Source organism: Callorhinchus milii, unplaced genomic scaffold (assembly GCF_018977255.1).
Source record: "Callorhinchus milii isolate IMCB2004 unplaced genomic scaffold, IMCB_Cmil_1.0 Scaffold1, whole genome shotgun sequence".
Taxonomy (NCBI): Eukaryota; Metazoa; Chordata; class Chondrichthyes; order Chimaeriformes; family Callorhinchidae; genus Callorhinchus; species Callorhinchus milii.
The window spans coordinates 18,191,060-18,205,071 of NW_024704742.1; positions in this window are offsets into that span (position 1 = coordinate 18,191,060).

Sequence of the window (14,012 nt, forward strand, 5' to 3'; positions counted from 1 at the left end):
AGCTTCACTTTTCTCTTGTTTTTGCCATATTTGGATGTTCTGCTTGTTGAGAAGCAAGTATTTATATTGCATTTGTTAAATTGTTGCAATCATGTGTTCAATTAAATACTACTAAAACATTTTCTAGTTTGCTTTTTTTAAAAAAACTAAAGTACTTAAAACAGATTAGTTTCTTCAGGATGGAAGGTTGTAACACCAGATGGAGCACTGACAAAGTGTATGTTAAAAAACTATTGATGCTAGAACTAAAGTCACAAAGTTCAATCATCGCACATATTTATTTTAAACTAAGAAAAGTTATTAGTTTTAGTTTGTTTGATATCATTTTTTGTGTGTGAATAGTCAAACCATCAAGTATTGTTTGTACTTGAAGTTATCTGCGACCTCCTAACCCCCTACTATCCTGCTCGCTCTCTCTGCTCTGTGGGCTCTGGCCTGCTTCACGTCCCTTGCCTCGCTCGCCCCACTATTGGTGGGCAGGCCTTCTGCGACTCTGCCCCCACCCTCTGGAACGGCATCCCGCAGTCCCTCTGCCTTGCCCCCTCCCTTGCCTCCTTCAAGACCCATCTCAAGACTCTTCAACCTTGCTTTCGATTTCCCTGCATCCCCCTCTGCCCTACATCCTCCCTGACCCCAACCCCCAGCTCGGGTCCGAAACTCTTGTCTGTCCAGCACCTTGGGATGTTCTCCCAACGTGAAAGGTGCTATACAAATGTAATTTTGCTGTTGTTGTTGCCATCCATGTATTACAGTAATTCCCAACTGTATGTATTACAATGTATTATTGTATGTATTTCAGTAATCCCCAGCTGATATTGTACTCAGTGTTTCTAGTTTGATTAGGTATTGGCCTTGGTCAGTGAAAACAATGCATACCAATTATATTGGATATAGCTATCCAGGGATGCTCTGCATCCTTGTTGTCAGTCATGTCACAGAGTAATGTTGTTGAGGAAGAGCTGACTCTCAACAATCTTCAGGAAATTAAGATTTTCATTACAGGAAAGTATTTAATTTTACACTACAGCTTTGAATAGAGTGCACCCCAAAGCTTTATTTTTCCAATTAAGTTGAAAATATCTCACCCAATCTCATAAACCATAGTCGTAAACAATATCTTCATAAACTTAGAACATTGCAGTGTCAAATTGGGAAGTGATGTGCTACCAATCTTATTAATCATGCAAATACAGTACTTCTATATCGAGCAAGCAGCTCAATTTTTCCCATCCCTTCCTCTGGCAGGACAGCAGTTGTGAAGCATGACATCCTGAATTAGCCTAATTTGATACGTTTATCAATAATTTGACCTCCTATTCCGTTTTTCAGATGTAGAACTTAATAATAATAATAATAATCCTTGCATTTGATATAGCGCTTTTCACGTCGGGAGGACGTCCCATAGCGCTTCACAGAACACACTGTAAAGTGAATTGACTGTATATTTGTTTAAACTTAAACTTTAAACTCAAACTGATGTCAGAATTCTAATGCTGCATTTGCTTGTGATCTTAACTTTAATTATATTTTATATCAGAATGCATTGGAATGATGAGTTTCAACTTTGGCACTGAACTCGCCTGTATCTCATTTGGTACATGTCTGAAACAGTTCTCAGCTTACTGTGAGTTCAAGCTCCATGTTAGAACTTTGAGCTCAGAGTCTTGAGTAATTCTCCAATGCACTGCTAGAAAGGTACATAGTTCAAGGTGTCTTTTTGATGAGACGTTAAAGCAAGGTCCCATCTGCCTGTTTAGGTAAATGTTAAAGATCCTGTGACACTACAGGAAAAACAAAGGGAATTCACATTAGCCGAGGCAGTATAATGAAAGCCAAAGCAACTGAAGGCAATTAGTGAGAATGCAGTGAAGTAGGATTTGTGTGTTTATTAATGAAATACTTATTGGGAAGGACAGAAAGGACTCATGGGCTTCATTTGATCCAGCCAACGAACATTCTCATACATACCATTCATATCTGTGGTTACTGAAAGGTATGGCAAACAACTCATAAAGTTGATCGTAGTGCAGTAAAGATGTGTTTACATACAGGAGAAACTCCCCAGAGCAATGGATCTGACAGAATATCTGAAAAGAGGACCAACCAATAACCAGAATGGTTGTGGGTATGACCCCACATCCCAAATCCATCTCATTAGTTTAGCTCTGAACTCAACAGGATGGCAAGTTATCTTTTTGGGGGGAGTTTTACCAGTATTTTGCTAACCAGTATTCCAATGTTGCAAACTATGGGCCAGAGATTTAACTTCCTGTTCAGTACACCCAATTGTTGTGGCGAAGTACTTTGAAATGTTCATTCTACATGAAAGCACTTATGCAAGCAGTTATTTTTAGTTTAGATGGGAACAGAAGTTCTAATGGATAGTGATGGTTTTCTAACTCAACAAAAAACAAATTCAAATTAAAGGATCCTGAATATATTTTAAGAAAATAAAATTAAGTAACATGTTGTCAGATGTATTTCTGCAAGACTTAATTGTACTTGATCGAGGAATTACCTCATATGATTTGTGGGAAACACTTCTTGACCGTTCATGTTAACCATCATTCACTTGATTTCACAATTTCCTATTTTAAATGTCAATAGTTTAATTTGAATACATTAGCTTATGAACTATCTACACTTAGCAGAAGTAACAGTAAAAATAACAGTAAAACATTCAGTGGGCACATCATTTAGTGTGATATTTATGGCATAGTTTCTGTCCAACCAGCTTTGTAATAATACTAATTCTTGCATTTGATATAGCGCTTTTCACGTCTTCTAGACGTCTCAAAGCACTTCACAGAATGTACTGTAAAGTGAATTGACTATATTTGTGGGTGACACGTGTCCCACAAACAGTCGTGGATTGAAGTGACCAATTTATTATTGTTTTTTTTCTTGAGGGATTATTAACAGGCGTGTGGAGTAAGGAAACTTGTCCAAGGTTTCACCCTGCCGGGAATCAAACCCACGCTTGAGATGCGAGTGTTCTAACCACTGAGCTACAGGACTCCACATATTCAGTCTTGGTAAATTTTCTTTAAATGAGAATCAACCATTGTAAAAGAACTTGGAATGGTAAGCCACTCTGCCAGGAAAAGAAATGTTCTGGATATTCCACAAATCTTATATTGTACATAGATAATTCAGTGTTCTATGCACTTCAGACAAGTGCTCAATAATGTTTTTTAGTTTGAATTTATCTGTTGGTCAAACTAATTACAAATGGACAGTGTTACCTAATTATTCTCAGTTAATTAAATTTGAGTTCAATAAAAGCACATGTTTACGGAATGTAATTTACATACTGGAATATATCATTGTAAGGGTGTATTTAAACATAAAAAATAATTGAGGAAAATGACTGACAATGATTGTGACTTGTTAGTTTGTCACCCGCTTGGCTCGTGCCTTTGGTTTGATCACTAATGTGCCTGTAGCTCAGGTTTCTCCTGCTGAGCCTTTCATTTGCATTCAATTCCCCTGCCCTCATTCCATGCATCTGATGTTCCTCATTTTTTTTATTTCTTCCCCCTCCCCCAAGCTGCTAAATCAATATTCTTGCAAACCTATTTTTCCACTGAATTTTGCTAACGGCGCAATTTAGGAACAGCTTTTCAACTTTCTGGGCCTATTCCTGTAGTTATTAGATCATGCAGATCTCGAATACTATTTCCCTTCTTACTCCTGAATGCCTTTAGTTTAATAACCTTAGTGTCAACCAAGCTGATTGTAGCATTCTAGGGTCTGAGTCAGATGGTTGTCGGTTCAAGCTGCACGAAGGCGTTTGAGCTCACAGTGTAGGGTGATGCTCCAGTGCGATACTGGGGGCGTGCAGTATTGTTAGAGGTGCCGCCATTTGGTTGAGATGTTAAACTGAGGTTCTGTTTGCTTGTTCAGGTGGGTATTGCAGGATCCCATGGCATTGTGTGAACAGAAGAATTTCCCCTGGTGTCTGGGTAACAGATAACATTTTCCTTCATGACAGTTTGGGTACACTGCGTATAATTGCCTGCTGCTTTCGCTTAGGAATATACCGTCACTCCACTTTACAGTGAATCCTTTGAGATGTCTTGGTCACGTGATAAAATGGTATTTGATATAAGTCCCCAATTATTTTTAATCTCCCTTTTAAACATCTCAATTCTGCCTTTGGCCTGTAAGGTTCAATTAAGTTCTGTGACCATGTGGTGCAGTATGAACTGATACAAATTTACCTTTAAGCAGTAAAGTTTAATAAAATGTTAGTAGCGTTATACATATAATCAAAGTTATGCTTACGACTGTGTGGTACAATTCACAGCAACAAGTTGATTAATTCTTGTGCTATGGAAGAGATCAGAGGAACTGACTTTGTTGAGTGCGTTGATCATAGTTGTCGATAATTCAATCTTCTGTTGTCTTACTTCAGGTTTGGTTGCAGTTAGCCTCTCTATTCCCAAACTCTGCTCTTGTGCCTTCGTTGAGAATTATTCTTACATTTATACCTTTTTAAGTCATGTACACATCGACCTTGTAAAGACATCTGGATTTAGCTGTACTAAAAACATCTTTTGATCAAACCGTCTTAAACAGTCTTATCCCTGACTGATATCCGTAGTTGTCAACATCTTTCTTTATTAAAACTCATACAGCTTGTTTCAAGCAAGTCTTAAGTCCCAAGGTAATGAGCACAGATTTAACAGTTAATTTTTAACGTCCATTGTGCAGTCAAATGTAGTTGTTCCTTAAGTTGGTTCACTCAGACCCTTGTTTTCATCAACATCCTTTCACTCATTTCTCCTTGGCGGCAACCATTTGTATCTGTGTCATAAATATCCTTGAAGGTTTTCATAGTCATCCTTTATCAAGCAAACAAGTCCATGATACTTTACATTTTTCTTTGGTCAATTTATAATATATGTGAATTCTGGGATTGCTTACAGGCATTCTGGGGGATTGAATTCCATATTTTTCATAACTGCTGCTTTTAAACCATGCTTTTACTTTTTCAACAGTAGATTCAAGAGATTTTAACAACAACAAAATTACATTTCTATAGCGCCTTTCACGTCGGGAGAACATTCCAAGGCGCTGGACAGACAGAGGTCCATAACCAGAGCTGGGGGTTGGGGTCGGGGAGGGTGGAGGGCAGGGGGGGAAGCAGGGTGATTGAAAGCACGATCGAAGAGGAGGGTCTTGAGATGGGTTTTGAAGGTGGCAAGGGAGAGCGCGAGGCGGTGGGATTTTGGGGTGGTGTTCCAGAGGGTGGGGCAGAGTGGCAGAAGGCCCGCTTGTCAATAGTGGTGCGAGCGAGGCGGGGGTCGTGAAGCAGGCTGGAGCCCGCCGAGCGGAGGGAGCAAGCAGAATGTCGCAGAGGTAGGGGGAGCAAGACCATGGAGGGCTTTGAAGGTGAGGACCAGGATCTTAAACTGTATCCTCTGTGTGATGGGAAGCCAGTGGAGTTGGGCGAGGATGGGGGTGATAGGGTCGCGGAGCCTAGTGCGGGAGAGGACACGGGCCGCAGAGTTCTGGATGATCTGCATTTCCCTATGGAGAGAGAAATTGGGGAGGCCGATAAGCAATGAGTTTGCATAGTTGAGCCTTGATGTGATGAAAGCATGTATGAGGCTTTCAGCGGCCTGCGGTATGAGACAGTGTCGGAATCATACAACGTTGCGGAGGTGGGGGAAGCCAGAGTGGGTCATGGCGCAGATGTGGGGTAGAAAGGATAGTTGAGGGTCAAACAAGACCCCAAGTTTCCGGACTGGCTTAGCAAGGTGGAATGTGCAACCATGGATGGTGATACTGTCAGCGCCTGAGGTGAGGAGGCACTGATGGGAGCCAATCAGGAGAGCGCTGGTCTTGTCGATGTTCAATTGAAGAAAGTGAGCTCTCATTCAGAGGTTGATGTCCACAGACATTTTATCAGGTTAGCAGTGGTCCTGGAGTTAAGGGTGGAGGCAGAGAGGTACAGTTGTGTGTCATCTGTATACATGTGGAAGTTGACCCCATGTCTGCGGATGATGTCACCAAGAGGGAGTATATAGATATTTAAGATGAGAAGATTGTTATAATATTATTGATAATCATTTTTTTATTTTTTATCACTCCATTACTGCTTTTGTCAAAAGAGTTGAAGATAGAATCCAGAATAAGCCGTAAATGGTGAAAGCGGAGGAACTCGTGGAAGTCAGAAGGTTACTGTGAGCAAAATCTTGAAAATAAGGTTGCCTCTCATTTGGGCAGTAGCATTTGTGAAAAATCATTTATATTTGAAGGATGAGGAAAACTGGTGTAGATTTGTAGTCTTAAAAAATTATATGCCTTGGATGCCAGACGATGGCACTGCAGTTTTAAACCTATTAATAGTATAGTATGTGCGTGGAAGAATTTGCACAAAATGTACTGAGCTAGTCCTTTTCTGGAATAAATTTGCTGATCTGTTAGACGTTTAAAGGTGCATTGAGAAGAATTTGATTCTAAAAAGGTGAATAATTGTAGAGTTGTGCTATCCATTTATTAATGTATTCATACATTCATGCAAATGATCAGTGCATCACTAATGAGAAGGAAAATTAAATTAGCAACAATTCAATCCCATTGTAAGAAAAGAATAGTGGTCATCTGATTAATGTGCAAGTAAAATGTGAATGTAAATATGGCAAACCACCAATGCTAGGAAATTGTCATTTTTTCGGGGTCATCCAGGTGTCTGACACATGTGGAAACGTCACTATTCTTAAGAGTATGCAAACCAACTGAGAGTTCCATTCATCCCACCTACACGTGGAGGTGTTTTTTGGGGGAATGGAATGAACATTCTCTTCCTGGTGGAACACATCCTGCTTATCTAATTCCAGAGAGTATTAGGTGCAGGTTGTCAAGAGCCAAGGCTTGGGATCTCAGAGTATGTGTTGGGCTACTGTTAGAGTCTAACCAGCTAAAACCGCATAGCTTGCCATTGAGAGTACTGTCTGACAAGCGTTCCCCTACCTGTCAAGGCTTTGGCTTACAGGGTTAACAGGAACTGAGTGGGGAAAGTTGCTGCCCTCAATCTACCCTTCGAATTCCTGCCAATGAGCCAGGCTGGCTTTGCTGTCATTAGCAGTGCCCTGGAGTTGTGAGGAACTGGAACTAGACTATCGAGACCACCGCAGAAGGTTGTCTCAATTCTCACATTCTGTTCCAAGGAGACTCCACTTTATCTCCCCCCCCACCCCAACCCCACCCTTCAAGAGCTGAGTCACTTGTTGGTCATGTATTTTATGTTTGAAATAATATGAACAATTCATTTGTTCATTAGATGCCCAGAAATATGAATGTTAAAAGCTAAGATACTGACAATAAGCCTAGTTAAAATAAAATGTGTTACACATCTTTACTTTGTATCTGAAAAAATACAGGTAAGCTGCACCGAAGACCCCACAGTACAGTTTGTCAATATTTGGAGAAAGGTTACCCAGCTGTGTGCCAGAAAGTAGGTACCTAAAAGCTGAGTGGAATATTGCTGAGTAAAAATGTATAATTTGAAGATAACTGACTGAAATTAAAATTAAAAAGCTCAAATGCAAAGTTGACATCAACAGCCTAACAGGGAGATATTTTACATTGGTCTTTAAAGTAGTGGTTTGCTACTGTATATTAGTTTTTTTCCCCCATTTTCTATGGATATATTGCCTCCTCATCCAGCAAGGGGGCACTTCACATATTCAGACAATTTTGTAGACTTACTATGATTTGGTTTCTCTTACTTGCCGCAGGATTAGATGGCTTAATGGATGCCATTGTAAGCTCATCACATCCAACATGTTGAATATGCGATGCTAGGAGAAATATCAAGGTATTGTAAAGTAGCTTGTGTTTTTATGGAGCCTTGTTGAATCCAAAAGTCTCAAAACACTTATTGGGTAATTATGCGTTTAAGCCTCCAAATCAGAACTCAAGCTCATGTCCTAAAACCATGTGTAGTTTTTCTTCCTAACCTCTCTCCTTACACTTTTGATAATTACTTTAAATCTGTACCCTGAAGCTACTGACTCACGAAGTGGTGAAAATAATTACTCCCTGTTTATATTTTTAAATCCATTATAATTTAAAAATCAGATCTCCTCTCGACCTCTCTTTTCTAGGGAAAACATTCCCCTTTACCACAGGCTTTCCTCATAAGTAAAATCTCTCATTCCTGTCACCATCTTACTAAATCTCTCAATGGCCGTGGCATCCTTCCTATAGTCAATGATATGCACAAAATGGGAATGCAATATCCTAATGCAACCTAACTAAGAATTGACTTCATGGCTGTTTGTGGTACATAGATGTATGCACATTGACTGCGTTGTTCCTCTTAAAAATAGTCACTATAAATTCTGTGAAGTATTTTGAGATGTTGATGACATCACATGCCACTATATCAAATGCAAAGAATATTGTTATTCCATATCCCTATTTATACAACCTAGGATTCCATTTTTTTAAAACAGTTTTATGAATTTGTACTCCCAATTTTATAGTTGTGTATATTAACCTCTAGGCCACTAGGCTCCTTAAGTCCTTTAAAATTGTAAACCTTTGTTAAAGAAACAGAGGGAAGCTGAGGAGAAATGTTTTCACACAGCAATTTGTTTGGATCTGGAATGCATTGCCTGAAAGGGTGGTGGAAGCCGATTCGATAACAACGTTTAGTAGAGAAGTTGATAATTATTTGGGGAGGACAAGTTTTCAGGGCTATGGGGAGAGAGCAGGATGTGGGATCGATTTTGATAGCTCTTTTAAAAGAGCCGGCACAGACATGATGGGCTGACTGGCCTCCTTCTGTGCTGTATAACTCTATGATTCTATGATTTAATGTATATCTCATCTCCTTATTCTACTTTCCAAATTTATCACATCGGACTATTCAGCACTGAATTCATGTATCAGGGCAATCTACTGGTTCATGTCGTCTTGAAGTAACTTACGGTCCTCTTCACAATTTGCCATACTATTTGTATTGTATGTTTTTAGATTGTGACTCCAAAACGTGAGTTCAGATTATTTATACAAATAAAGTAAGTGGGACATCACCATTTACATCTCCCAATCCAAAAAAAAACATTCATTTGCTCCTACTCTCTATTTTCTGTCCTTTAGCCAACTCTATCCATGCTGAAACAATTCTGTTTCTACAAATCACCTTGTTTTCTTTGAATAACAACAAAAACTTGCATTTTTATAGCACCCTTCGGTAGCATCTTGGAGCTTAATAAACCTCTTAAGCAGTACCTTGTCAATTGGCTTTTGAAAACCCATATATCAATATTTTATTACTTGCTGAAAGAATTCTATTAAATTTGTTGAGCAAGACTTGCCTTATATAAATCTATGCTGGCTATCATTAATTTACCCTTTGTATGTCTAAGTGATTATTAATATTAGCCCATATTACTGCCTCTGAAAGTTTACTCCTTTCGCCCACAAAATATACAGTCAATTCACTTTACTGTAAATTCTGTGAAGCGCTTTAAGACATCTTGAAGACATGATAAGGCGCTATTCAAGTGCAAGGATTATATCACTATGTATATGAGGTTAACTGGTCTGATAGTTATTCAATGTATCTCTCCTTTCTTGAACAGAGGTGCCATCTCCATCCAGTCTTTGGCAAAATATTCAGATACAAGGATATTTGACATTTTCTACCAAATAGGGGTACAGAAAGCTAGAGCAGAAATTGCTATTTGACTGGAGTGAGAATAGAAACTAAGATGTTACAATGTTCATGCATACCATTGTTAGTTTCTTTCAGACAACTTTAAAGACAAAACACCAACTTCTCTGTTCATTCAACAATCAGAAGTTGCTATAATTGTGTTTTTTCATATGTCTGTTGTCAGTTTTACTATTTCAAAATTGTTTTCCTGTGAAAAACGATTGAGGAAGGCTCTGAGGAATTTGACTTAGTGCTTGGGAGCAAGGAAAGAAACTGGACAAATCATAGATTTCTTACAACCTAATGTACACTCCATCAACTCTAATTTGTCAACTGATGTGAAGTTTTACATGTAACAGATTCCAGGTGATGATACTGTCTGAAAGTATTTCACAAGTGAGAGAAGCTGTGATTGAAGCATACCACTGATTTTTTTGCAAACAGTTTTGTATTTGTAAGAAATTGAGGTAGACTAGTCAACTCCTGCCTGAAATTATATAACTATGCACATAGTTTATAGCTGCAACAGCTATTGGGTTCCAGGCATAAATATGCAGGTTTGGCTTAACTGACTAAAATCTCTTGGATGCACTTTGAGGGAATTCAGCTAAGTTTAATAAGGTATTCTAATAATAATAATAATAATAATAATAATCCTTGCATTTGGTTATTTTCACATAATTGCCTCCAGACTGCACAAATTATTTTTGCTGGAAAACAGGTATTGTTATAGATATCGGAAAACAGATTTATGTATTGGTACATTCAAGTATATATTGCTGAACTGAAAGTGATAGACTTGGATAAATCAATATTAATTCATAGAATGTTGCCTGTTACAGTAGTGCATTGAAGGATTTTGTGTGAGAAATCACTTCATCAGAAAGAGAGTATTTATGTTCAATGTTTTCATCTGTCGTGCGAAATAAGAAACTGAATTCTGAAACAGCTGGGGATTATTTGCTTGAAACGATTTGTCAGCTAGCCATAATGAATACCATGATGATGTAAATGCTCTTTTTAAAAAAAATTTCTTACCATTATGAACCAAACTATTTTACATCACTGCTAGGATTAGGCAGTAAAATTTAGACCATTAATCTGTTTAAGATGAATTTTTGATTATTACAGGTTTTATTTTAATTTCCACTGGTGCACAAATATAATTTGTATGCTTTTACTGTGCTGCGATCTGTGACTTAAGTATTTTATAATGTATCATACTGACGTACTGAATGCACCATTTCTCATATCTGTGTGATTGTAAACTTTACAATGCATCTAATTGTGCAATATTGCGAGGACAGCATTTGATCATGATGCAGAGGAATCAAGATTGAAACAGGTTTCATTCAGTTTCTCTGATATTGCAGAACACATTAAATGCAAAAAACTATCAAGTAAAAAATCACCGCATAGTGGGAACAATATATCACTCATCTCATGCTAGTGTTTTCATTTAATTTCATCCGAGCGCCTTGGGACCACCTCCCGATGTGAAAGGCGCTATACAAATGTAATTTTGTTGTTGTGTTTGAACTTCCTAGGAAAAAAATAATTATGAAAGCCAAAGACATCTGGCGATAACAAAAAAAATGCCCCAAATCAGTAAAACAGGTTACTAAGATTCTTCAGTTGAATGCCAACAAAACTGAGGATCTCATACTTGGCTCTCTTTTCCCTCAGGCGCTGACCACATCAACCTCCATGGGTGCTTGCTCCACAACATGAAGCTGGTGCGGAATCTGCATGTCTTTTTTGACCTTTGGCTCTTTTTCATGCTTTATATCTGAGCTCTCACTTGCTCAGTGTTCCCTCACTGCCACATTACCTGCTTTCACTTTTCCCTCACTGTCTCTTCCCCCACGCTGCTAAGATCCTCATTCACATCTTCACCACCTCCAGTCTGGATTATTCCCATGCCCTGTTTCCTCGATGACCCAGCTCATCACCACAAACTGCAGACAATCCAGAATTTCAGTATTTTGAGTGAAGTGGTTTTATTATGTCAGCCTGGCTGCTAGTATAATTCTTACCTCTGAGACAGAAGGTTGTGGATTCTTGTTCCATGTAAAATGCTAAAAATCTAGGCTGACCCTCCAAATCAGTGCTGAGGAAATGCTGCATTGTTGGAGGTTCCGTCCTTTAGATAACGTTAAACTGAAGACCCGGCTGCCTTTTTGGGTGGCCTTTAAAAATCTCACAGAACCATTCAATAATAATAATAATACTCCTTGCATTTGATATAGCGCTTTATCACATCTTCAAGACGTCTCAAAGTGCTTCACAGAATATACTGTAAATTGAATTGACTGGATATTTTGTGAGTGAAACATGGCAACCAAACACGCACAGCAGTGTCCCACAAACAGTCGTGGATTGAACTGACCAATTTATTATTGTTATTTTTTTGAAGGAATTATTATCCCCGGAAAAGTGATCCGCCAATCGACTAACAATCGGGTTTCTGCCTACTACTAGGTCAACAAAGATGTGTGGAGTAAGGAAACTTGCCCAACATTTCGCCCTGTCGGGAATCGAACCTAGGTCTCTCGCTTGTGAGACGAGTGCTCTAATCACTAATTACAGGATTCCAAGAAGCGAAGGGAGTTTCTTCAGGTGTCTTGACCCCAAATAAATAAATACATTTGGTCATTCACTTCATTACTGTTGGTGGGACATTGTGAACAAATCGGCTTCCATGTTTGCCTGCAATACACTATCAATGCATTTACAGGAATATTCTGTGGAGCAATCAATGATGTGATAATATTCTATGTCAAATACAAGGTTTATTTTATTTGTTACCTCTTGTGTTTACATGAATTTCAATAATTTCAGGCACTATACCAAATGCAAGGATTATTATATTCAATAATTTCACAAAAACTTAGTGTATAAAAATGAGCAATACAAATACATAGCCGTAACACCCTACATGTGTGTGTGTGTCTGGTAGGGGTGGTGGTGAGGGGATTGTTAAAAGTCATCTTTTTTAGAAAAAGTGTTAGTACAACAGATAGAATATTAAAAGTTTGACACTGATTATCCATATCATAACTAGTTAAAAAAAAACTGCAGTAGTTTTTAATGCTAAGAACGGGTGGTTTGAAAAGGATTGGTGAGTAGACTGACGGTTGGTAAATTTACTGAGTTTGGTATTGTGAGCTTATAAATGGACAGTGATCATTGAACAAAATCAATTTTCCAATTAGTAAATTTACTGAGCAGTGGAGAGTGAGATCCATTTGCCTTTCAAAGTCATTAAATATACTGAGAAACACATTCCTGTAGCCTGGAATGATTTCTAAATCATTCACATTTTAAAGCAGGTATTCAATGTAGTTCAAGAATAATTGTATTTATTAATTGCAATAATTGTGTGGAGTCCTGTAGCTCAGTGGTTAAGCACTCGGCTCACAAGCGAGAGGACCAGGGTTTGATTCCCTGACAGGGCGAAACACTGGGCAAGTTTCCTTACTCCACACACCTCTGTTTACCTAGCAGTAAGTAGGAACCCAGTTGTCAGTTGATTGGCAGATTGCTTTCCCTTCAAAAAATAAAAATAAATAAATAATAATAATTTGGTCGCTGAATCCACGGCTGTTTGTGGGACATTGGTGAGCAGTTGGCTGCCGCGTTTTGCCCACAAAATATGCAATCAATTCATTTTACAGTATATTCTGTGAAGCGCTTTTGAGATGTCTCGAAGATGTGATAAGATGCTATATAAAATGAAAGGATTATTATTATTTTCAGCAAATCAGCAACTTCCATTTATATAGTGCCATTCACATTAGAAGGAATCTCAAAGTACTTCACACAGCTGATGAAGTCCGAGTTGGGGGTGGTGGGGAGAGAAAGCCAAAAGCACAGTTGAAAAGATAGGTCTTACTCTTAATGCAGGATTTAAACGTTGGGAGGGCGTATCTATTACAAAGTATCTACTGCAGTTCTGTTTTTTTGGCTACATCAGTCTTCCTGTTAAGCAATCTGATTATTTCATTCCTAATGTACAAAATGTGTCTAATGATGAGATCCATCCGGGAAATAACATCTCTTAAAACTGATTAATAGTGATGCAGTATTCGATTGATTCTAATTCCCTGATACTGACGCGTTGTGTTCAAGCACTGAATACTAGAACTAAGTATGGTTGCAAAATGTTCCAAATACATGATAATTCTGTTGATATTTAGAACTTTGTTCAGTGTGCTCATTTAATATCACCCTCTTCCCAAACTTCCCCATTCATTCCCAATTTAAATGAACAGTACGCTTGCTGTACTGCCACTGTACCTTTCAATTTAGTCATGATGGAATTAGCCTTCCAATG